The 22,354-nt window shown below is 44.5% G+C and overlaps 1 protein-coding gene across 4 annotated transcripts in view; it reads left to right on the top strand.

The window, feature by feature from the left end:
* SMYD3 (SET and MYND domain containing 3) overlaps positions 1–22,354 on the top strand; it is a 764,262-nt gene that overhangs the window by 178,632 nt on the left and 563,276 nt on the right. Inside the window, exon 1 of one of the 4 annotated variants that reach the window (XM_059716145.1) lies at positions 9,224–9,300. The exons of 2 other annotated variants lie outside the window; for them this stretch is intronic. The gene's annotated coding sequence lies outside the window, so the exon portion shown is untranslated. Of the gene's footprint in view, positions 1–9,223; positions 9,301–20,064; positions 20,089–22,354 lie in introns of those variants that run through there. One more of the 4 variants, XM_059716146.1, reaches the window with a different exon arrangement.

Below are 22,354 nucleotides of genomic sequence, written 5' to 3'. Positions count from 1 at the left end.
TTTGACTCATTTCAAGCTCGAAATGGCGAAATTTAATTGAAACGAGGGCTTTGAAACAGTGTCGGAACAAAACAGGGCTAGTCAAAAGTTTCGGAAGTTTTGAAATGTTTTGAGTTTCGAAGCAAGCAGGTGGTGAGAGACGGGGGAGAACCAAGCCTGTGCTCCTAGTGGCTCCGCAGCCCCATGTGGCTCAGTCGGGTGCGGAGCACAGCTCTGGCTCTCCCCGCCTCCCGTGGCCGGGCTGTGGGAAGCCGATCCCAGCGCAGGGGAAGGGAACTGAGCCTGGGCTCAGTTCCCCTCCCCAGCACTGTGATTGGGCTGGGGAAAGGAACTCAGCCCAGCTGAGCTGAGTTCCCCTCCCCAGCACTACACTTGGGCTGGGAAAGGCAACTCAGCCCAGCTCAGCGATTGGGCTTAGTTCCCTTCCCCAGCTCCCTGGTCCCAGGCAACAGCACCTGGCTTCCCTCCCTCATCTGGCAGGAAGATCAGAGGCCTGCAGCCCTGGGAGGACTAGCACAGCCCCCACAGCCCTCCCGGGGTTGCAGGCCCCTGATCTGCCTGCCAGATGAGAGAGGCTATTTCGAGCTTTCCCATTATAGCGTGTGGGCAAAACGTCGAAACAGCATCACTGTTTTAACTACATGAAATGGAACAGTGGTTTCAATTCGAAATGAAATTAAAAATGAAACACTGTTCCATTGAAACCTCGAAACTGAAGTAGACACAGAACAGTGCTGTTTCGTACAGCCCTATTATTTTCCTGCAGCCTAATAGGGCCATAGGTGTAGACCTTGAGACTTTACTGCAGAGCTAATTTAGGCAGTTCCATAGTAAACATCTCATGTATATGCTCCCAGTGACTGTTGTATTTTGTTGACTTGCTTATGCGGAAGAGCATGGGGGAAAGGCCTGAACAGTGAAGGTCATGGTCTACTATATTTCTGTGTGTCTGTTTCCCATACCTACCCTCCATTCCATAATGAATGAAGTTGGGAGAGAAGATAGAGGGGATGTTATTTGGTAATGGGGAGTGGCCATCAAACCTGTTCTTAGGGAGTTGCAGTGGTGCTAGAGTGCAGTAACTTGTGCTGATTTTTCCTGCATTTGGGTAAGTCCATGTGGAAGAGCTCCACCTTCTGTCCAAATCCACACAGCCTAAAAGTTGTGGAGCTCCCATGGAGGCACTTTCCTAGATGGTGATGGAGATGTGTAAAACAAACTCTGAGAGAATGGTGGGATCATCTTGTATTCTGTTTCTGTTTCATATGTTGTATGGTACATTACCAGCATGTATCAAGTCCCAACAGGCTTTCTGTATTGAGATCAGTGGAAGTTTTAAATAATGTAACTGTGCACTTTTATATTCAAACAATATTTTAATAATTTTGTCAAGTGCATATCTTTTTAAAAATAGAATCTGATGTGGTTAAATTTTACTTGTAATAATAAATATACTATGAATAGTTACTTTATCATGATTTTTTAAAAAGTTTTACTAAATTTTTTGTAAGAATTTTCTTTCTTGCTCTCTCTCCTCCTGTATGATTTGTATTTGCCACTCATTGCATATTGCAACCTATTTTCAAAACAAAAAAACCCAAACACACAAACACCCTCCCCCCCCCGCCCTCCCAAAAGAGAGAGATTCTTTGCATCTCATCTTTGGAATAAGGTCAAAAATGCCTTTCCAATAAATGGATACGGATAAACCTCTGAAACTGTTTCAACAGCATTGGAGAAGTGACTGAAAGTCTTGGTTGTAGAGCCACGTGAGGGTAAACATTTATGCCAGTAAAGTGCAGAAAGATTTAAGCAAAGATTGTACAATAAGTGTGATACAGAACTAATTGGGTGCATGTTTTGAAAGTGCTTGGAAACCTTGGCTGCATAGGAAAGAAAATGTAGAGAAGTATATGCTTTCTCGTGGCTCCTTGAGTATCTAGGACTCTTCTGGCCCCTTTTCCCTTAATTCTTTTCTCTTGAGGATGACTGACTGATGAAGTTTAATGCCTGGGTCATTTTTATTAGATCATAAAACAAATCATCTTTTGATGTTCTTTCTGATTATCAAATTGTCTGGGCGTTTCCTATATAATCATAAATCTCTGCCTACAGAGCCATTTTGTGTAGACCTTTAAAACAGACACTTGAACTGACAAACAGATTTTTTTCAGATGCCAGGAGGTCTCCTGAGCTAGAAATGTGCATGATTAAGGGTATCATCTTGTTATAGATCTAGCAAGAGAAAATTATATTTGCTTTAAAATATACATACATTCTTTCCTTCTCCTGCCCCAAAGAAAAAACACAAAATATACTGTGAAGGGCATGCACAAAAATAGTATCCAGAATGATCCCAATCTGACCACTTTGTTATAGCCCCAGCCTGTGAAATAGGCCTTACAAGTGATTCTAACTTTGCAGTGTGCCTGGATGAGTTACCATGTTGGACCTCTCCTTGACAAAGGGAAGGCTTGAGTTGAGAGCCCTTGATGGAAAACAGCTTGCCAATAATTTTAATTCTTTTTAACCAAATAGATGTTAGCTGGGGTGAACTCAGCCTGGTAGTCACAATCAGAGCAGTTTATAATGTAAAAAAAAGTTTCAAATTGACCTCTGAAATGCCATGAGAAAAGTAATACATGACCCAAGCCAACTTGCACAGAATAGTTTTATTGTTCTATCAATGTTCAGCGATATAAATCAGGCAAGTGCATATCTGCTCCTAATGTGACAGTCATGGATGAGTGTAGTGATGATCGTATAAAAAAAAATCAATCTTTTCATAAGGTGCAGATGAGAAAAAGCTGCTCTTGGCTACAGCTGCTAGCCAAGCATATAGGTGTAGCTCAGGAAATAACAAATTATTATTTGCAAATGTGTTTGAAAGCAGGTAGAACTATCATTTTGCCCCAACACTGCCACAGCCATCTCCTGATCCTGACTCTTCCTAGAGTTTTTCCCTGCAGGACCTGTCTGTTTTTGCATTTAGAACTCTTTGCCTCAGAGGGACTTCAGTTGCCTATTATTACTTTGTGTGATTGACTGGCAGCCAGCAATACTGATATAATCCTTAGCTACTGTTGAGGTTGCTTCCCTCAGTTTACCCAACATGTTAGTCTTGTCTGAGGACTGATTCAGACAGTCAAATCTTATCCAACTCCTAGTAATACACTGGGGCATTTGTTCCAGTGGACCTGGTTCAAATATCTATAAGGCCAGAAGGAACCTGTGGGATCTTCTAATTGTTTTCTAACTGTTGGATACAACTGAACCATGGCTGTGCTGAAAATACAGTTACCCATGAATTCTTTCCTATTCTTCTCTGTTTAATAGTCATACATTTCAAACAGGAGGGCTAAAAAGAAAGAAGCTCTAAACATGAAAGCATCTCAGCAACTGATTAGTTTCCCATCTTATAAGTGTGCTGCCGGTTACTACTGCCCAAGTGCAGCACCCTGCACTTGTCCGTATTGAAACGCATCCTGTTTTTGTTAGCCCACCCTTGCAACCTATCCAGGTCTTGCTGCAGTCTTTCCCTCCCTACTAGCGTGCCCACCTCACCCCAAATTTTGGTATCAGCAAATTTAAACAGATTGCTTTTCACCTCGTCGTCCAAATCGCTGATAAAGAAATTGAACAGTGTGGGCCCAAGGACCGAGCCCTCGGGGACTCCACTGCCCACTTCCCCCCAGGTCGAATATGACCCATCCACCACCACCCTCTGAGTACGACCCTTCAGCCAATTGCAATCATAATAAGGACATCCTGATGATCGCGAGTTGGAACGATCACATAGTCGATCAAATGCCAGTGTTTCGAACTAGGATGTTTCCAGGACATCTTGAACTTCTTGTTCCTTTTATGGAACAGGGTATTTGTCATGACAAGTCCGTGTTTTGCGCACTTTGTCAGGAGAAGGACCCCATTAGCATTTGAATTTCCAATGCCTTCTTTTCCGATGGTCCCATTTCAAAATTTTAAGTTTCTTCCCACTCTGGCATTAAAAATCTCCAAGAAGGATGATCTTATCTTCCCTTGGGATATTTGAGAGGATGGTGTCAAGCTATGAATAGAAGTTCTCCTTCATTATCTCATCGGTATCGAGAGTCAGGGCATATGCACTCACAATTGTCGCCTGTTGGTTTTTGGTGAGTTTCAGACTAAGAGTCATGAGGTGCTTATTGACACCAATTGGGAGTTCTGAGCGTAGGTTCACCAGTTCGTTTTTGATAGCAAAACCAACTCCATGTGTCCATGGCTCTTCTGCTCTTCCTCTCCAGAAGAAGATGCATCCTCCACTGCCTTCTTTCACATATCCTTCTCCAGCACATAGAGTTTCAAATAGGGCAGCAATGTCGATGTTTAACTTCCTCAGTTCACGAGAGATGATTGCTGACCTTCATTTGGAGTGTCCCAGCCACCAGCGGAGGGAGGGTTTGGGATTGAAAGAGTGGTCAGGAGTGAAAAGGTAAGAAAGGTTTATTGATCTAACAAGCACACAACTACGTCAGGTATAACAATACAATAACAATACAACAATGACAGTAAAATCGGCAACTTATCAGCAGTCCCCTTTGATGCCTGGTATATGACAAGCCTCTTAAAATCCAGCGAAGTCAGGCATCCCCAATCTGCGCTGTCCAAGGGGGTACCGGGAAGAACCCTGGTATTCAGTCTTTGGGCTCCTTAAAATCCACTGGCCCACAGAATCCAGGTCAGCAGCTCCTCAGAGTGATAGCGTCCTTTACTACGCTGTGTGTTCCTTCTGTCGATTCCTGGATGTGCTAGCAAATTTATAACTTCTGAACTATGCTGTCGGCTCACAGCCACTCACAGTCTTCACGCTGCAAACTTTCCTTATGTGATTAACCAATAGCAGAACAAGCCTTTGCGTTTTCCTTATATGATTAAATTTAGCTGCGCCATCACTAACAAAGCCAGATTTAACTAGGCTTTAAACTTTAATTAAACTCTTAGCTATGGCATACATTTTATAATGCATCAACAAATTATAGGAAACGCCTGGTCTGAACATCACGGAGCCTAGAAAGCACTTTACCACAGTTTCCTTTAAACTCTAACTAAACTTCTTAGCTGTAACACATCTTGCAATACATAGATAAGCAACAGAAACCTGGTTCAACTGTCACAGGACGCTTAGCAAGCATTTCTTTTAAGCAGACACAACTCTTCACTACCAAGAGACACAACCAGGCCACTGCCATACGGGGCAATCACTATTTGCACAGTCCATCAAGGTTCATATGTTCCAGGTTCCAAAAATCATTCTTGTTTCTTTGTGACTGGCTCATATGTTCATAGATGTAGGGTTGGAAGGGACCTGAGCTGATCATCAAGTCCAACCCCCTGCCCTGGGCAGGAATGAATACTAGGCTCATATGAGCCCTGGTAAATTTAAACTCATATGACTGCAGCTAGGTGATTATCAAGCCACCTTTTAAATAGGAGCCAGCACCACTTCCCTTGGAAGCTGGTTCCAGATCCTGGCCGTCCTAACTGTGAAGTAGTGCCTCCTGATGTCTAGCCTGAACCTACTCTCAATCAACTTGTGGCTGTTATTCCTTGTTACTCTGGGAGGTGCTCGGGGGAACAGGGTCTTGCCCATTACCCTTTGGTCCCCCCTGGTAAGTTTATGGATGGCCACTAGATCCCCCCTCAGCCTTTTCTTGTGGAGACTGAACAGGTTCAGGTCCCCTAGCCTTTCCTTGTAGGGTCTGCCCTGCTGCCCCCTGATCATGCAAGTGGACCCCCTCTGGACCCTCTTGATGCTGGCCACACCCCTACTGAAGTGCAGCGCCCAGAACTGGATACAGTACTCCAACTGTGGCCTGACCAGTGTCGCACAGAGGGGGAGGATCACCTCCTTGGACCTGCTTATGATGCATCTGTGGATATGTGACAAGGTGCAATTAGCCTTGTTGACTGCGTCCACACATTGGCGGCCCATATTCATTTTAGAATCGATAATGACTCCAAGATCTCTTTCTGCCACTGTGCTTTCAAGAAGGGAGTTCCCCAGCCTATAGGTATGCTGCTGGTTCTTTCTGCCCAAGTGCAGTACCCTGTACTTCTCAGTATTGAATCCCATCCTATTCATATTCGCCCACCCCTGTAACCTGTCCAGGTCCAGTTGTATCTTTTCCCTCCCTTCTAGCATGCCCACCTTGCCGCAAATCCTGGTGTCATCAGCGAATTTGAACAGGGTGCTTTTCATTCTCTTGTCCAAGTCACTAATAAAGAAATTGAACAGTACAGGCCTGAGGACCAAGCCCTGGGGGACTGTACTGCCCACATCCCTCCAGGTCGAATATGACCCATCCACCACCACTCTCTGGGTGCAGCACCCTAGCCAATTTGTGACACATCTGACTGTGTAGGCATCAATGCCGCAGTCACCTAGCTTTTTAATGAGAGTGGGGTGGGAAACTGTGTCAAAGGCCTTCCTGAAGTCCAGAAAGACTACATCCACCACAACACCTGCGTTCAGTGATTTTGTGACCTAATCATAGAAGGCAGTCAGGTTGGTCTGACAGGACCTGCCCCTAATGAACCCATGCTGGTTGCCCTTAAGCATCATCCCCCCTGCTGGTCCCTCACAGAAGTGCTCCTGGATAATTTTCTCAAAGAGCTTCCCCAGGACTGAAGTAAGACTAAGGGGCCTATAGCTGCCTGGGTCCTCCCTCCTCCCTTCTTTAAAAACGGGGACCATGTTGGCCTTCTTCTAGTCTTCTGGCACCTGGCCAAAGCACCACGAATGCTCGTAAAGCCGTGCTAGAGGCCCCACAATGACCCCTACCAATTCCCCCAGCACCTTGGGGTGGAGAGCGTCTGGACCTGCTGATTTGAACACGTCCAGCCCCTCCAAAAGTTCCCTAACTTGGTTCTCCCTGACCCTAGGCCTGGCGGAGTCTCTCCTGAGTCTGTCCTGAATCCTGGTGGGGGAGATGTCCCGGTCCCCGCTCAGAAAAATGGAGGCAAAGAATTTGTTAAAAAGGTCTGCTTTTTCATCTGGTGCAACCACCAGATTGCCAAGCATATCCTGCAGGGGCCCCACATTGCCTGGTGCCTTCTTTTTACTCCCTATGTATTTAAAAAAGGACTTTTTGTTGTCCTTGATCCTTGTTGCTAGCCCTAGTTTCATCTCTGCCTTAGCCTTCCTAACAGCCTCCCTACAGACTCTAGCAATGGAGTGATATCCTCTTTCATGATAGCCCCTCCCTTCCACTGGATGTACGCCTCCTTTTTGGCTTCCAGGCATTCCTGAATGCCTTTGGCAAGCCAAGGGGGCTTTTGAACACTCTTGCCCCCTTTGACTTGCATTGGGACTGTCACCCCTTGGGCTCAGAGGATCGTCTTCTTAAGGAGCGACCACTTGTCTTGGACACCTAGTTCCCCTACTCTCTGAAACTGCAATGAGTCACCCCTAACTCAGTGTTTATCAACCCATTAAGAAAACAAAGCCTCTGTCCATTAACTAATGAAGCTCGTCTTAAACTGCTCTTCTTAAACACTTTTTCCAAGGAAGGATATTAAGCTACCTGTTGATTAGCTCCAAAAAGCCTGTCTGCCTTTTTTGTCTCCCACAGCATGGACTGTAGCCAGCATGTGGTATGCTAGCTAATGTTGGGGTGTCTGCGTAAGGGGGTGGCGCGGTGGATAATACCTGCTTAGCAGGGAGAAGCCAGGCAAACGCTCTATGCCTGCAAGTCTCTGCTGGAGCTACATTCTGGGAGTGGAGGGGAGGGGCCAGCCCTGCTGTGGAGCAGAGAGCCCCACACAGTCTGGAGAGCATGCCTGGATGCTGTGGGAGTCTGGTTTATCTTAAACCATCAAGGGGACAGGGACAGACATTGCATAAATCGATTTGACCCAAATCAGTTAAGTCTGATACTACATTCAACCAGGTTCATCTCAAACCAGTTTCAGTCATTTTCAAACTGGTTTATGTGCACTGAACATCTGTTCTGTTACAGATTTAAACCAGTTTCTGATCACTTAAACCAGTTTATGTGTAATGTCTGTCCCTAGCCAAAGTGTGTAAGCCTCTCTGGATTGTGTGCTTTTTGGCTTCTGACCTGGCTCAGCTCTGCTGCTTGATTCTGGTTTTTGGTAACTTTGCTTGGCTTTGGTAATTTGGTCCTTGAGTCCAGAAATCTGATTTAGCCTGTTACTTAAACTCTGCTCCTGAAATTCTTCCTTGGTTTGAGTACCTTGGACTCTGTCTCTAGCTCCTGCCCCCCCCCCCCCCCCGCCAGTGGCCTAACCACTAGGCTTGACCATCTACAATCTGGTCCTTACATTGACTGGTACAACATTACTACAGGAAATGCTGTAACAAGCTAACTATTCCTATGTCTTATGCTAAGCCTAAGGTGATTAAGCATTTGCAACAAAAATTCTATACTTCTTTACATATCCATCTAGTAAAAGACATTTACTAGATGGACAGTAAAATGTGTATGGAATAAGGGAAAACCCCAAAGAAAATCTTTGCATTATTCTTTGCTTGCTTTTTAAGATACACTGAGGGGCTTCTAGTGAGCCACTGGCTTGTGCATCAACATGAGTATTTTTAAAATGTGCTTTTGTTGGTGTTCATGAAATAATGCACTAAGCCAGTAGGGACCAATCTTTTTGGCAGGCATACCACAAGTTAAGTTTGTGGCCTCCCCAAGTACCAATCTGATCTCCTTCCTCTGCTTTCTGCTCCTTGTTCTATGGTCCCTATTTGATCTGGTGAATGCCACATAGAGGCTGCAGATACCACTTGTATGACCCAGGTTGACCATCCCTACACTAAGCTATTAAAATATTAAAAACAGATTTTTTGCTCAGAATGGGTAAAACATTGGGAAATTAATTGATTAATTTTAAGGACCAATTAGAAATTTTGCATGTTCATTCATCTTCAAACCAAACTCCATATCTAATGTAAAGGTTAAAAGAGACCTTTCTCTCCTTTCAGTTCCTCACAACTTCTAAAGAGGGGAAATAGAAGTGAAAAAATTCTTATGCTGGCCTCTATTCCATATGACAAGTGCTTGAACACTCTTTTTAATTGTATTGGTTGCAGTTATTTCCATCTGACTGGCTGCTAAGACCTTTCCAGCTGCCCTGAAATCTTTTCTTCAGTCCCTTCCCTGCAACTTCTCATGTTCTTATACTACTTCCTGTCAGTGATTCTAACACTTCTGAAGATTTGTCAGTTAGGTCTCTTGTTAACTCAAACCTGGAATAGTCTGGAATGCACTCTGGGATAATATAACACCAAAGCAGGTGAGATCTGTAGAAGAATAACTTATTGAAATCAGGTCTGTTGAGTCCTGGCAGATAAACGAAACTGTATTTTCCTGATTAATATACTACATGCTAAAAATAATCACTCTGAACTGTCTAAATTGAGTTTATTTCCTGTTGTTCATAAAAAAACCCCTCTGCTTAGAAATTTCTAGTTTGTTATAAAATATGGATGTGCTGTACAGATTGTGTGTTTCAAGGACTGAATATACCAGACATCAAAGTATAGTCTGCACTTGAAAACTTATTTCTAAATCACAAACAAATCCTATTGAAAAGTGCACTTTCTGTTTGATTTTTTTCAAATGTATTCAATATAATGGATGAATCCCAAGAGGTTTTAAGTGTAGGCAGATATTACAGAAAGTGTCAATCAACTATGAAATGCGTGCTATTTTTAGATATACATCTAATGTTTTTTTAATTATGACAGAGTTGAATTGACAGTTTTCAGTTAACTTGTTATAGGAATAAAGCAACATTCACCACTGGGGATTAATTAACACTATATGTCTCCAGAGGAGTATTTGTTTAAGTCACAGTTTTGGTGTCATTTTAGAACTATGTATTGAGACTACTTTTTTTTCCAGGTGACCATAAAATCACAAAGCACTGAAAGATTGATTAACTTTGTCACACAGAAACCACTTCATTTCTATTTTGCTTTGTATTCTATATGTTTAAAATAAAAAATCGGGATATATGAAAAGCTAATAACACTACTCTGGTAATAAATTTCAAACCAAAGACATCTTGCCTGTTAATGATCCTAAGAAATATATAGCTATACAAACTGAGCATTTGGTGTGGTTCTTTAGGTTGTAGAGTTGTAATTCACTGGAAATGTGGCATGCTTTAAATCTGGGCTTCTACTATATGGTGAATTTGTGTCACGACTTGATAGTATTTTTTTTTCTTGAAATAAATTGTCATCATTTTGTGAATCACATGCATTAAGAATGGCAATAAGCCAAGTGTGGGAATAATGGTGTGTATACATGTTGGACAAATGCAGGATTAGAGTTAGAGGCATCTAGTGGTTGGGTATCTTCTTGCCCTCCACTGCTTTTCATCTACAAAAAATTTTTGTAAGGCACAGATGGAATGTGTGTGTATGTATGCATGTGCACATGCTTTGGCCTAGATCCTGTTCTGTCTAGTAGATATTTAAAACTTATCAGCAACTTAGCCAACAAATACATGCCTTGCCTCAAGGAAGCACTCTCTTAATTCTGCCTGGGGATGCTGTGGCAGGGCACTGGATGTGCCTGCCATTTTAAGAGAGCTAGCCAGAATGCAGAGCCCGGGCAGGTGAAACAGAGTCTGTTAAGGAGTCAGCAGACTAAGAGGCTGGCAGTTGGGGTGAATTAGGCCTTGTATGACTGCTGAGGGAGGCAGCTGAGTGGCAGGGCCCTGGGTGGAGACAGAGCATAAGCCTAGGCTGAGTACCGCAAGATGGTCGCAATACCAGAGGAGCTGAAGGAGCAATGGAGGACAGCTGATGGCCAATTGTACTGGTATCAAGCATCTCAACTGGCCTAGTGGGGGTCAGGGCCCAGCAGTAGGATTGAAGGAGGAGGCCCATTGTGATGGGTGGCCAGTGCCGTGGAGGGCCTGGCATCTCACTGGCTCAGTAATGGGGCCAGGGCCTCAAGGAAGCCAAAGGTCCCATTGGAGTGGGACCACTGTGGAGAGGCAGAGGCCATCAGAACCCATGTGACGATGACAGTTAGAGTAATCTGAAGGGTAGCACTAATGGATGAGAGTCTGAGTGAGGATGAGGGCCAAGAGGACTATGAGGTGGAGTCAGGGCCAGAGGGCTTGATAACACCAGCCAAAGAGAGAGGGGTTACATCTCTGGGGGTGGCTTGTGAGAGAACATAGTAAGACCAGGTAGGCCTGATGATGGTCCTGGGTAAGACTGAAAATTGTACCTTGCTGGAGTTCATTGGTGCGGTGGGACTGCTTGTGGTGGGGCAGCCCCCAGGAAATGCCACATGTGAGCCTCTGCAGTGAAAGGTGAGGATGGGGCACTGGAAAGTCTCAGCCGCCACTGCCTTGTGGGTTGCTCTGTGGAGGGGAAAGGCTAAGGGAGCTCACTCTAACAGAAAAGTGAGAGGCAGGAAAAAAGGTAATCTGGGCCATGGGGGTCCAGATGCCTCAGCAGGGAAATGGAGAGGCCTGAGCAGTTCAGGGCTAAGTCTGGAGAGAGGTCTGAGCAGGTCAGAGCCAGGTCTGAGTGCAGTGGACATAGGCCTGGGCAAATAGAGCTAGGTAAGGATGAAGTGGAGAAGGCCTGAGCAAACCAGGGCCAGGCTGGGTGAAGTAGATATAGGTCTGAGCAAGAAGAGCCAGGTCAGTGTAAAGTGGAGAAGGGCTGAGCAAACCAGAACCAGGCTGGCTGAAGTCTGAACGTAGATGTAGATGAAGCTGAGGGTCCTGAGTAGGGCTAGGAGACCTGAGTTGAGTGGCTAGGCCCAAGATGAGTGAGAGGCCAGAGTTGAGGAGTGCAATCTAGTTGGAGACCTGAGTTATGAGATGGCCCTTTTGGGGCTCGAACTAGATGAGACAATAGAGTGAACTGGATATCATAGAATCATAGAAGTAGGGTCGGAAGGGACCTTGCAGATCTTCAGGTCCGACCCCCTGCCTGGGCAGGAAGAAAACTGGGCTCAAATTACCCCAGCCAGGTAGGCATCAAGCTGCTTCTTAAAGACCCCCAGGGTAGGAGCCAGCACCACTTCCCTTGGAAGTTGGTTCCAGATCCTAGCCGCCCTAACTGTGAAGTAGTTATGTAGTGAAGAAGATATAATGAACCAGTTGTGATAATAGAGTAATTGGATGTGACAGCTAAGTGTGGCCCAGTTGGGGGCATCAGTTGGGATCCAGCCCAGCTATGGGCATATACTGGATGTGATGTGAATCGAATGTGACAATTAGAATGCCATCTGTGAGGCATGGGACACAGTGTAGGGAAGGCAAGGAGCCATGTGTTTGGCCCATAAGCTCAGGGCCACCAGAATAGATGATACAAGATTAGGATATATATATAAATAAAAATAATATAGATGCCCTGTTATCACCCTGTCACAGAGCACGTAGTTTCCATTCTCTCATTGAGCATGTGTACATCTTCAGAGGTCAGTCCTGTTGCACTGGAATATGGGGAAAGGCCATAACACTCCCATTTTCTCAACGAACAGATTTATGGGCAGCCCGATGTGCTTCTGCCATGTTAGAATACAGCTTGGTCAGAGGGGAGATGTCACCCTCCTTAGTGATGATGTGAACAAAAAACTTTCTGACAGACACAGAAAGTGTTCCATGTCTTTTGCACAGTAGTGAATTTAGGCAGATAATCTACTGTTGGTTGTTGTTTAGGAGACGATAATTCATCGAACCATTATTGCCTTGGTATATGCTGTTACAACTCTTTAGGTAGTTCTTTAACTTAATCCTATAAGACAAAAGAAGTTGGCTGGAGGGAGAGCTGAGAGGGAGAGAGAAACAGAGCGTCTACAGGTTCATTAATGTGCTTATACGGATGCACATTAAATTTAAGTACCTCCATTCTGAGAAACTGGAAAAAGGTGCATTAGCCTATTTTAATGTGCATTAATGAAAGTGTGTTTTTTTTGGTGATATTTTAACATGCATTAAAATAGGCTAATACACATTAAAATTAACGTGTAGATATGCCCACAATGGCTAGGGACAGACATTAGACATAAACCGGTTTAAGTGATCAGAAGCTGCTTTAAACCTGTAACAAAACATGTTCAGTACACATAAACCAGTTTGAAAATGGCTGAAACTGGTTTGAGATAAACCTGGTTGAATGTAGTATTAGACTTAACTGATTTGGGTCAAACCAGTTTATGCAATGTCTGTCTCAGACCCCTTGCTGGGTTCTGCTTCTGAATAGACTATTTCAGGTGCCATTACTCTGAGAAAGTTGCATCAGAGAATATTAGGGGTGGCCAACCTGTGCCTTGTGTGCCACAGGTGACAAAGTTATCTTCTGTGTGTGGCACTTGGCAGATGAGGGAGGAAGCAGGGGACACAGCAGCAGATTGGGCACAGAGCAGAGCAACAGATCAGGCAGGGGAATGGGATCTGAGTGGCACTCATGGAGGATGTGGGGTTTAGTTTGGCACCACTGCCTTATTCCATGGTGGTTAGAGCCATGTCCTAGGAGGTGAGCAGTGTAGTTTCAAGTCTGTCTGAACAGAGGAGTGATTGGAACTTGGAGTTCCCAGGTTTCTGTGTCGGGGAGCATGGGTAACACTACACCAGAACACGTACTATGTCCCATCCACTATGATTCATATTGGCTGGCTTACGTAACCCACTCCCCAACCCTTCTTCTCCCACACACCGTTTGATTTGATGGCTTTTGTAAATCTTCTTAGTCACCTCACCCCTTGTATTGTACGAAGAGCCTAGGCATAGATTCCGCTATTCAGCAAGGCACCTAAGTGTTTGCAGGAAGTAGCCCTTAGTGCTTTCAGAACCCAAGTTCCGTTTTGCAAAAGTTACTGTCCTTCAGAAATCAGTCTTACCTTAGCCTGTAGAGGTCCATAATTTTCCCATTATCTTCTTCTCTACTTTGATGTCAGTCTTGTCAAGTGGTACTTTTGCTGGAAATAATTCCTCCTGGGTTCTATGAATGGGCTTGGTGATGTGGGGTGGGTCCAGCTGATATCTTGAATTTAATTTAGATTCATTCATTCCATCTCTATTGAAATTTCATAGATTTCATAGACATTAGGGCTGGAAGGGACCTCGGAAGATCATCGAGTCCAGCCCCCTGCCCAAAGGGCAGGAAGTCAGCTGGGTTCATAGGATCCCAGCAAGATAAGCATCCAGTTTGCTCTTGAAGGTGTTCAATGTAGGCGCTTGAACCACCTCCGGTGGCAGGCTGTTCCAGACCTTGGGGGCTCGGACAGTAAAGAAATTCTTCCTTATGTCCAGCCTGAAATGGTCTTGTAGTAGTTTATGACCATTCGACCTAGTCGTCATCCCTTGGGGCGCTCTGGTGAACAAACGTTCCCCCAGATACTGGTGGTCACCCCTGATAAACTTATAGGTGGCCATCGGATCACCCCTGAGCCTGCGCTTTTCCAGGCTAAAGAACCCCAGGGCTCTCAGCCTGTCATCATAGGGTCTGCTTCCCTGACCTCTGATCATGCGCGTGGCTCTTCTCTGGACTCTCTCAAGCTTCTCCACATCCTTTTTGAATTGTGGAGCCCAAAACTGGACGCAGTACTCCAGCTGCGGCCTCACTAAGGCTGAGTACAAAGGGAGAATGACGTCCCGGGATTTGCTTGAGAAGCATCTATGGATGCAAGCCAGCATTTTGGTCGCTTTACTAGCCGCAGCATTGCACTGCAGGCTCATATTCATCTTGTGGTCAATGATGACCCCCAAGTCTCTTTCTTCCATAGTGCTAGCCAACACAGCACTGCCGAGCCTATAAGGATGCTGCGGGTTTTTCTTCCCAAGGTGGAGAACTTTGCATTTATCAGCGTTGAACACCATCAGGTTCTCGTCCGCCCACTTGCTGAGTCTGTCCAGGTCAGCCTGGATCACCTGCCTGTCTTCCGGTGTGGATGCTTTTCCCCAAAGTTTGGTGTCATCAGCAAACTTGGCCAGTCTGCTTCTGACTCCAGTGTCCACATCATTAATGAAGATGTTGAACAGTATGGGCCCAAGGACAGAGCCTTGGGGGACCCCACTGGTCACAGGACACCATGATGAGTGACTTCCATCAATTACTACCCTCTGGGTCCGACCCCAGAGCCAATTTTCCAGCCAGTGGATCATGGAGGACCCAAGGCGACAATTGGCCAGTTTCTCTAAGAGGTGATCATGGGAAACCAGGTCAAAGGCTTTTTTGAAGTCAAGATATATGACATCAATCTCTTCTCCCTTGTCCAGGTGATAGGTCACCTGGTCATAGAAGGAAATGAGATTGGTCAAGCAAGACCTACCCGCAACAAACCCATGCTGGCTATCCCTTAAGATGTTGGCATTGACCAGTCCATTAAGGATGGCCTCTTTAATAAACTTTTCTAAGATCTTCCCCGGGATAGAAGTCAGGCTAATGGGCCTATAGTTAGCCGGATCCACTTTCCTCCCTTTCTTGAAGATAGGCACTACATTGGCCTTCTTCCAGTCTTCGGGCACTACACCAGAGCGCCAAGAGTTTTCAAAGATCCGTGCTAGAGGCCGGGCTATGATGCTCACCAGCTCCTTGAGTACCCTGGGGTGAAGATTGTCAGGGCCGGCTGACTTGAGGGTATCCAGCTTCTCAAGATGTTCCTTCACGAAGTCAGCATCAATGGAGGGCAGGGGATCACCCTCACCTGGACTTCCCTGTCCCGTAGCGGGCATGGGCGTCCCATGGGACTGATGAAAGACCGATGCAAAGTACCTATTTAATAGGTTGACTTTTTCCTGGGCATCAGTTGTCAGTTGCCCCATCTGGTTCAGCAGGGGTCCAACGTTGCCCCTGCTTTTCCTCTGGCTCCCCACATATCTGAAAAAGGACTTTTTATTGTCCTTGATGCTCAAAGGTAGTTGGAGTTCAGTTGCAGCCTTGGCTTTCCTGGTCTACGTCCTACAGGATCAGACCAGTGCAGAATAATCCTCCTTGGAGGTGCGTCCCATCCTCCATCCTTTGTAGGCCTTTCTTTTTAGCCTCAGGATGTCTGCTAGGTCCCTGGAGAGCCAGGGGGGCTCTCCAGGAAATGAATGAATGTTTAGCTTTCCAGTCCTCATGTGATTCTTATACCTTTAAAAGAAATGCTGCAAAAATAAGTCAGCAAAGACAAAGTTTGCTCCTTCTTGTTGTATGAGCAGGTCTTTTTCTTTTATTGCTATAGTGGAATAATAATGGCTTGGGGAAATCTTCTTTAGCACACAGAAGCTCAACTGTATCCTTTCTAATTTATTTAAAATAAATAATGTATTTCTCCTTAGTAACAGAACTCTTCCTTATGCTTCTCTGGAATAGCTGTTTATCCAATCAAACAACTTGATGATGACATTCAAATACACTTTTTAATGGAAATATTTTTTTACTACTTTCCCCATTCCCCTTGTTCATAGTATTAGAAGGGTTAGAAGCATTTAAAAGAAAAATCCAGTCTTACTCATCCCATTCACTCAATTTGATAGTAAAAAACGAGTAAAATGTCAATGTGTCCTCATGTCCATATTGTGAAATTTGACTAGGTTTCAGATTCAGAAATACTGTTGATTTGTTAGGTTTTAGCTGCAAAAATTTGATTTGTTTTATCAGACAACAGACACGATACTACTCTTGTGCTTCTGTGTGTGAGGTATGAAACAGTGAGTTCCACCTTTAAAACAGCATCAGGAGCACACCTTTAAACTAAACTCACCTCCAACACTTAAACTCCACTGTCTCTTTGGTTCTCTGAAATATCTTGTTTGCCTACTGTCTAATTAATTCAGGAGCATTTGTAACTTATTTCCAGTGGGTTCCAGTTGACTATTATAAGAAGTTATTCTTGCTGACCTTCAGGTTATTTACAGAAGAGATGAATCCTTATGAATTATCAATTCTCCACTGTTTACCTTTTGCTTCTGAGAGGTGCTGGCTTGACAGTAAGAAGATTGCAGCTAGGATCAATCAATTGGTTAACGTGCCTTTGCAGTATTTAAACCTGAAATGAATGAGAGAAGCCAACTAGAGAAAAATGATGTTAAATAAATCTATGGTTAGTTCTTCTGGATAATATCCATGATGTATACGAATGTAATAATTCCTACTCTGCATCTTTCTCCTTCTTAAAGAAGTTCAGGAAGAAATGTCAGTGGCAGTTAAGGCTTCTAGCTAGGTGTAGCAGTTCATTGCTCTGGCTTCTCAAGGCCCTGTATTGGTCTGATTGGCATCCTCACTCCCCAGCTTCCATTGGTTGAGAGCATTAAGGTGGGTTTTGCCATGTGCCTACACATATGAGGTTCTTGGAGGACTTTTTAGAAGATCATTTTGAGTACTGTGTGCAATTCTGGGCGCTGCACTTCAAGAGGGATGCGGATAACCTGGAGAGGGTCCAGAGAAGGGCCACTCGTATGGTTAAGGGCCTGCAGACTAAGCCCTACGTGGAGAGACTAGGGAACCTGGACCTTTTCAGCCTCTGCAAGAGAAGGTTGAGAGGCGACCTTGTGGCTGCCTATAAGTTCATCACGGGGGCACAGAAGGGAATTGGTGAGGTTTTATTCACCAAGGTGCCCCCGGGGTTACAAGAAATAATGGCCACAAGCTAGCAGAGAGCAGATTTAGATTGGACATTAGGAAGAACTTCTTCACAGTTCGAGTGGCCAAGGTCTGGAATGGGCTCCCAAGGGAGGTGGTGCTCTCCCCTACCCTGGGGGTCTTCAAGAGGAGGTTAGATGAGCATCTAGCTGGGGTCATCTAGACCCAGCACTCTTTTCTGCTTATGAAGGGGGTTGGACTCGATGATCTATTGAGGTCCCTTCCAACTCTAACATCTATGAATCTATGAAACAGACATGATTGGCTTTTCTTTTTATCGAATTTCACTTATTTAGAAAAGGGTTAAACAACACATTTTCAGTGGCATGATGTTTTACCTAAAGACAAAGAGAACCTCATAAAAAGTCTTTTTCATCCAATGACTTTTTTCTTTTGTAGACACCACGTTAAATAACTGTAACCTGAAAGTTAGAGCCTCAGGTTTAATTAAATGAAAAAAGGTCATAGAGTCAATGGACCAGAAGGGACCTGTAAGATCACAGAGTCCAGTCCCCTGCCATAGGCATGAGGTTAAATAGTTCAAACTACCTCAACAAGGTGATTATCCAGCCTCCTCTTGAACACCACCAAGGATAGCAACTGCATCACATCTGCTGGGGCTGTGTTCTAGTTACCCTTATGGAGAAGAAGTTCTTCCTTATGTCCAGCCTAAATCGTCCCTCTGTTTGTGACCATTAGTTCTCATCCTCCTAAGGGGTGCTTTCCTGAAGAGTTGCTCCCCCAAATCCTGGTGTTCCCCCGACATATTTGTAGGCAGCTATCAAGTCAGTGCGCAGCCTCCTCTTACCCACACTGAACAAATGCAGCTCCCATAGTCTCTCCTCATAGGGCCTATCTTCTAGGCCCCTAATCATGTGGGTGGCCCTTATCTGCACTCTCTTGAGTTTATCAGCATCCTTCTGGAAACACAGCGCCCAAAACTGGGCATGATACTCCAGCTGTGGCCTCACCAATGCTGAATAGAGATGGAGAAGCACCTCTGTGGATCTGTTGGCAACACATCTGCTGATTCACGCCAGAGTTCTGTTAGCCCTGCTAGTGACTTCATTGCACTGTTGGCTCACATTCATGTACTGTACTGGTCAATTGTGACCCCCAGGTCCTGTTCTTATGCAGGTGTCATGACAGGATGCTTCCTAAACCTTCTATTGATAACTGTGGAAATCAGTGGGTTAAAAAGGTGTTGTGTGGGCTTTTGTTTGTTTTTTTTCTGGCCACTGGGATAACAATAATAAAAGCAAAGTGCTGAGCCTTGAATATATCAGGCCCACGCACCTAAGTATCTACATATTGAGTCCTTGACCCATTCTGTTCATGTTGTCAAGTTGTTGATGCTTGTGCAGAGTGGACGTAGAACAGCTACCAAATAATCATGGTAGTGAGTATGTAAGACACAAGGCACTGAAGGATTAAGGATTTAGAAGCAGGTGAAGGTAATAAAAAGAAAACAAAAAAGTGTGACAAATGAGAATAATGGTGATATTATCATAATACATGATTAATTTGTTTAGGTATGCATGCATCTTGAGAATTCTCAGTTGTTATATTTGTCTTACATTTTCTTATAGAAGTTAATTTTAGGCAGGATTTGAATACATTCACTTGTGCTGAAATGATTAATTTTGTCTTTAGTTTAATACAGGAGTTGTCCACCAGGGGTACGCATACCGCGGGGGTACTTGGGAAGGCCCTAGGAGGTACACGTAGGTGGGTGGGGACAGAGCACTGCCACCCACCACCCCGTGCCGTCGCCTCCCAGGAGCATGGCTGGGGGTGGGGGGCGAGGGCAGTGGCGCCCCTCTGCAGGCCACACAGGTGCCACCCGGCAGGCCGGACGCGGGCAGGGGGGAAGCATGCACACAGCCACCTACCTGATGCCACCACCCACCATGTCCTGCCACTGGAGGTACACTTATTTTAAAAAGTTGAAAACCCCTGGTTTAATACATGGGCATTATACACATTCATAATACTATTCAGCAGAAATGCAACAGACTGCAACTTCAGGACATGAACTTAAATTCCTTACTTAAGCAAAACCCCTTTTTTATAGCAATTTTCTTGAATAAAATATTGAGGGTTGGTCCTTATTATATATGGCTGCTTTTATATAAACAAGATATCAAGCAGCAAATGAAAAGGGACAGAAGGGAGGCTGGTATTTGCTAAGCAATGAAATGGGAAATGGAAAAGAGACTGGGATTGAGTTTGTGTAGTTGGTTAAAGGAAGCCCAAGGAAGGATTTAAAGACAAAGAAATTTTGCGCCAGAACCTCAATAAAACAAGGTCCAGTAGAGTTGTTTGTGATGGGACTGAGCAGGTTAAGCTTTTTGTTTGTGTAGTAAAGCTGTTAGCTCTATAGAACTATGTGTGGGAGGAAATCTGTGTCAAAGTGATGTATTCATAAAGAGAATAACATTTTCTTTCTGAAAAAGAAATGGACTCATCCATACTATGAGGTAAGCAAGGATTGTTAATCAGTTCTGTCTTCCAGTTCTGTCTTACCTTTTTTTGTGGCTACCAGAAAAAATCTATATTTGTACCCTTTCCTGTTTTTGTTTTTTTTTTTTTTTTGCCATGAAGTATTGTACTATATCGGAGTTTAAGAATATCTAACTTTCACTAAAAGAGGTAAAGAACAAAAGTCCTTGTGTCTAAAGTTCAGTGTGAAGTTAATTATAAACAAGAATATGCCAGAGGCCTGACAGTGTATTTTATTAAGCTGCCCAGGTCTTTCATTTTTGTTATACCTTACATATAAACTATAATTATGAACTTTGCCAAGAATCTGTTTTGACATAAGTTTATTCGGTCCTTTTTATCAGGATGTTGTGTTGGTAAAAGTGAAGAATAACACCAGCTTTTCCTTCTTTAGTAGTGTTCCAACAGTTGTTTGGCTTCACACATCAGGTCTTTGACATGGCATATTAAACTTAATTACCCAGTAAAGACCTAGTGCAGGCACATACAGCTTTGTTAAACATGCTGAATAAGCAGCTTCGTTACCTCCTATGGAGAGTGCGCCTATTTACAACTGACTTTTGACCAAAATCACATCACAGTTATTACCTATCTAGGGAGAACTTTTTTAGCATGTGATTAATTATTCAGATGAGTTTATATGCTGTAGTTTTGCTAAAATATTATTTTATCTGTAAAATAGTTGTGATTAATGGTTTTCATAATGGGAAAACCATTTTCATAAGATACTGGGTTTTATTAAGTTCTCATCAGTTTTTTCTCCTGGTCAAATTCATACACTTTTAAATAGCAAATCTGTTTGACCACTTATTACCTGTCATGTTCGTATTTTTCATAAAACAGAATGTTGTTCTCCTGTTCTTTTCATTAAATATTTTCCCCTCCTAAAGTATGAACACTGGTAGAAAAAAGAATGTTTGGTACAGTTTTTGCAGACAGCTTTTATAGCTTTCATGATGTTTACTTGCACCCACTACAGTCTCCCTGGCTAGGGACAGAAATTACACACAAACTGGGTTGAGTGATCAGAAACTGGGTTAAACCTGTAACGGAACAGAAGCTCAGTGTATACAAACCAGTTTCAAAATGGCTGAAACTCGTTTAAAAAAAACCTGGTTGAATGTAGTATCAAACTTAACTGATTTAGGTCAAACTGGTTTATGAAACTTCTGTCCCAGACCCCTTCCTGGTTTAAGTTAAATCAGAGTCCCCCAACATCCCAACATGCTTTGCAGCCCTGGACTGTGCTGTGCTGTTTGTTTCAGAGAGCAGGGCTGGCCCCTCCTCTCTTCTCCCTAGCTGGATCTGTGAGGGCTGTCTGGCAAGGAGGTGGGGGTGCCCTGCTGGGGTTACAGCCCAATTCCTGGGGGGTGGGGAGTGAGGGGAGTACCCCCTCTCCCATGGCAAACCCTGGCTGGGGTCTGGGGCCAGGGAGGGGGGTTAAACACCCCTTCCCCTGCTTAAACTTACTGCTGGCTGTGACTGTGGACTACAAGGCCCATAGGCAGCTGGAAGCAGGAAGAGGAAGTGATGAGCAACCCTGCAGAGTCCTGTTGCTGTGATTCTGGACTGCAAATCCCAGAGACCTTGGGGCAGCAGGAAGAGGAAGCAAGCACACAGCCCATGCTGCCTGTCTGCCAGAGAACCATCCTCTAGTGCCCCCCAGCTTCTGGCCTGAGCCACTGAAGGCATGTGGCTGCATTTCCTGAATCAAAGGTAAATGTGCATTCACTTGGGTCTCAGTTTAATCTGTGCAGCCTAGACTAACCTGCAAAGACTGAATCAATTCAGCTTCATGTTTTTTGACTGTCTGTACTTAGCCCTGGTCTATGTGCATGGGGAGAGACTGACCAGGGGCAGATCCAGATGGGGTGTGGTGGTGCAGTCACAGCCCCCCTTTCAGATGTTTTTTAAGTCCCTGAAGCAGATAAGGTTTCCTCCTTTCCCTTCCTTGGCATGGTCAGTTGCATGTCCCCTCCTTTACCTGCTGCTGCCACTGTTCCTTTTGTCTCTGGCTGGCCTGCAGGCAGGAGGAGCTCCAAAGCCGCTTCTGTCCATTGTAGCTGGGTTGCACGGGGAGCTGGACTTAGCCAGGGATAACAATGGTAGCAGTGGCAGACAGGTTCCTGCTCCCTGTCTGATTCTGGGTGTCCTTGTCATTCTGGGAATAAGCTTAGGGAGGGGGAAATTGGCCCCTGCCACTGCTGCTGCTGTCCCTGACTAAACTTGGCTCCCCATGCAGCC

The sequence above is a fragment of the Alligator mississippiensis genome, chromosome 1, assembly GCF_030867095.1.
Source record: "Alligator mississippiensis isolate rAllMis1 chromosome 1, rAllMis1, whole genome shotgun sequence".
In the NCBI taxonomy this organism is placed as follows: Eukaryota; Metazoa; Chordata; order Crocodylia; family Alligatoridae; genus Alligator; species Alligator mississippiensis.
This window is presented reverse-complemented; position numbering and strand designations above follow the sequence as displayed.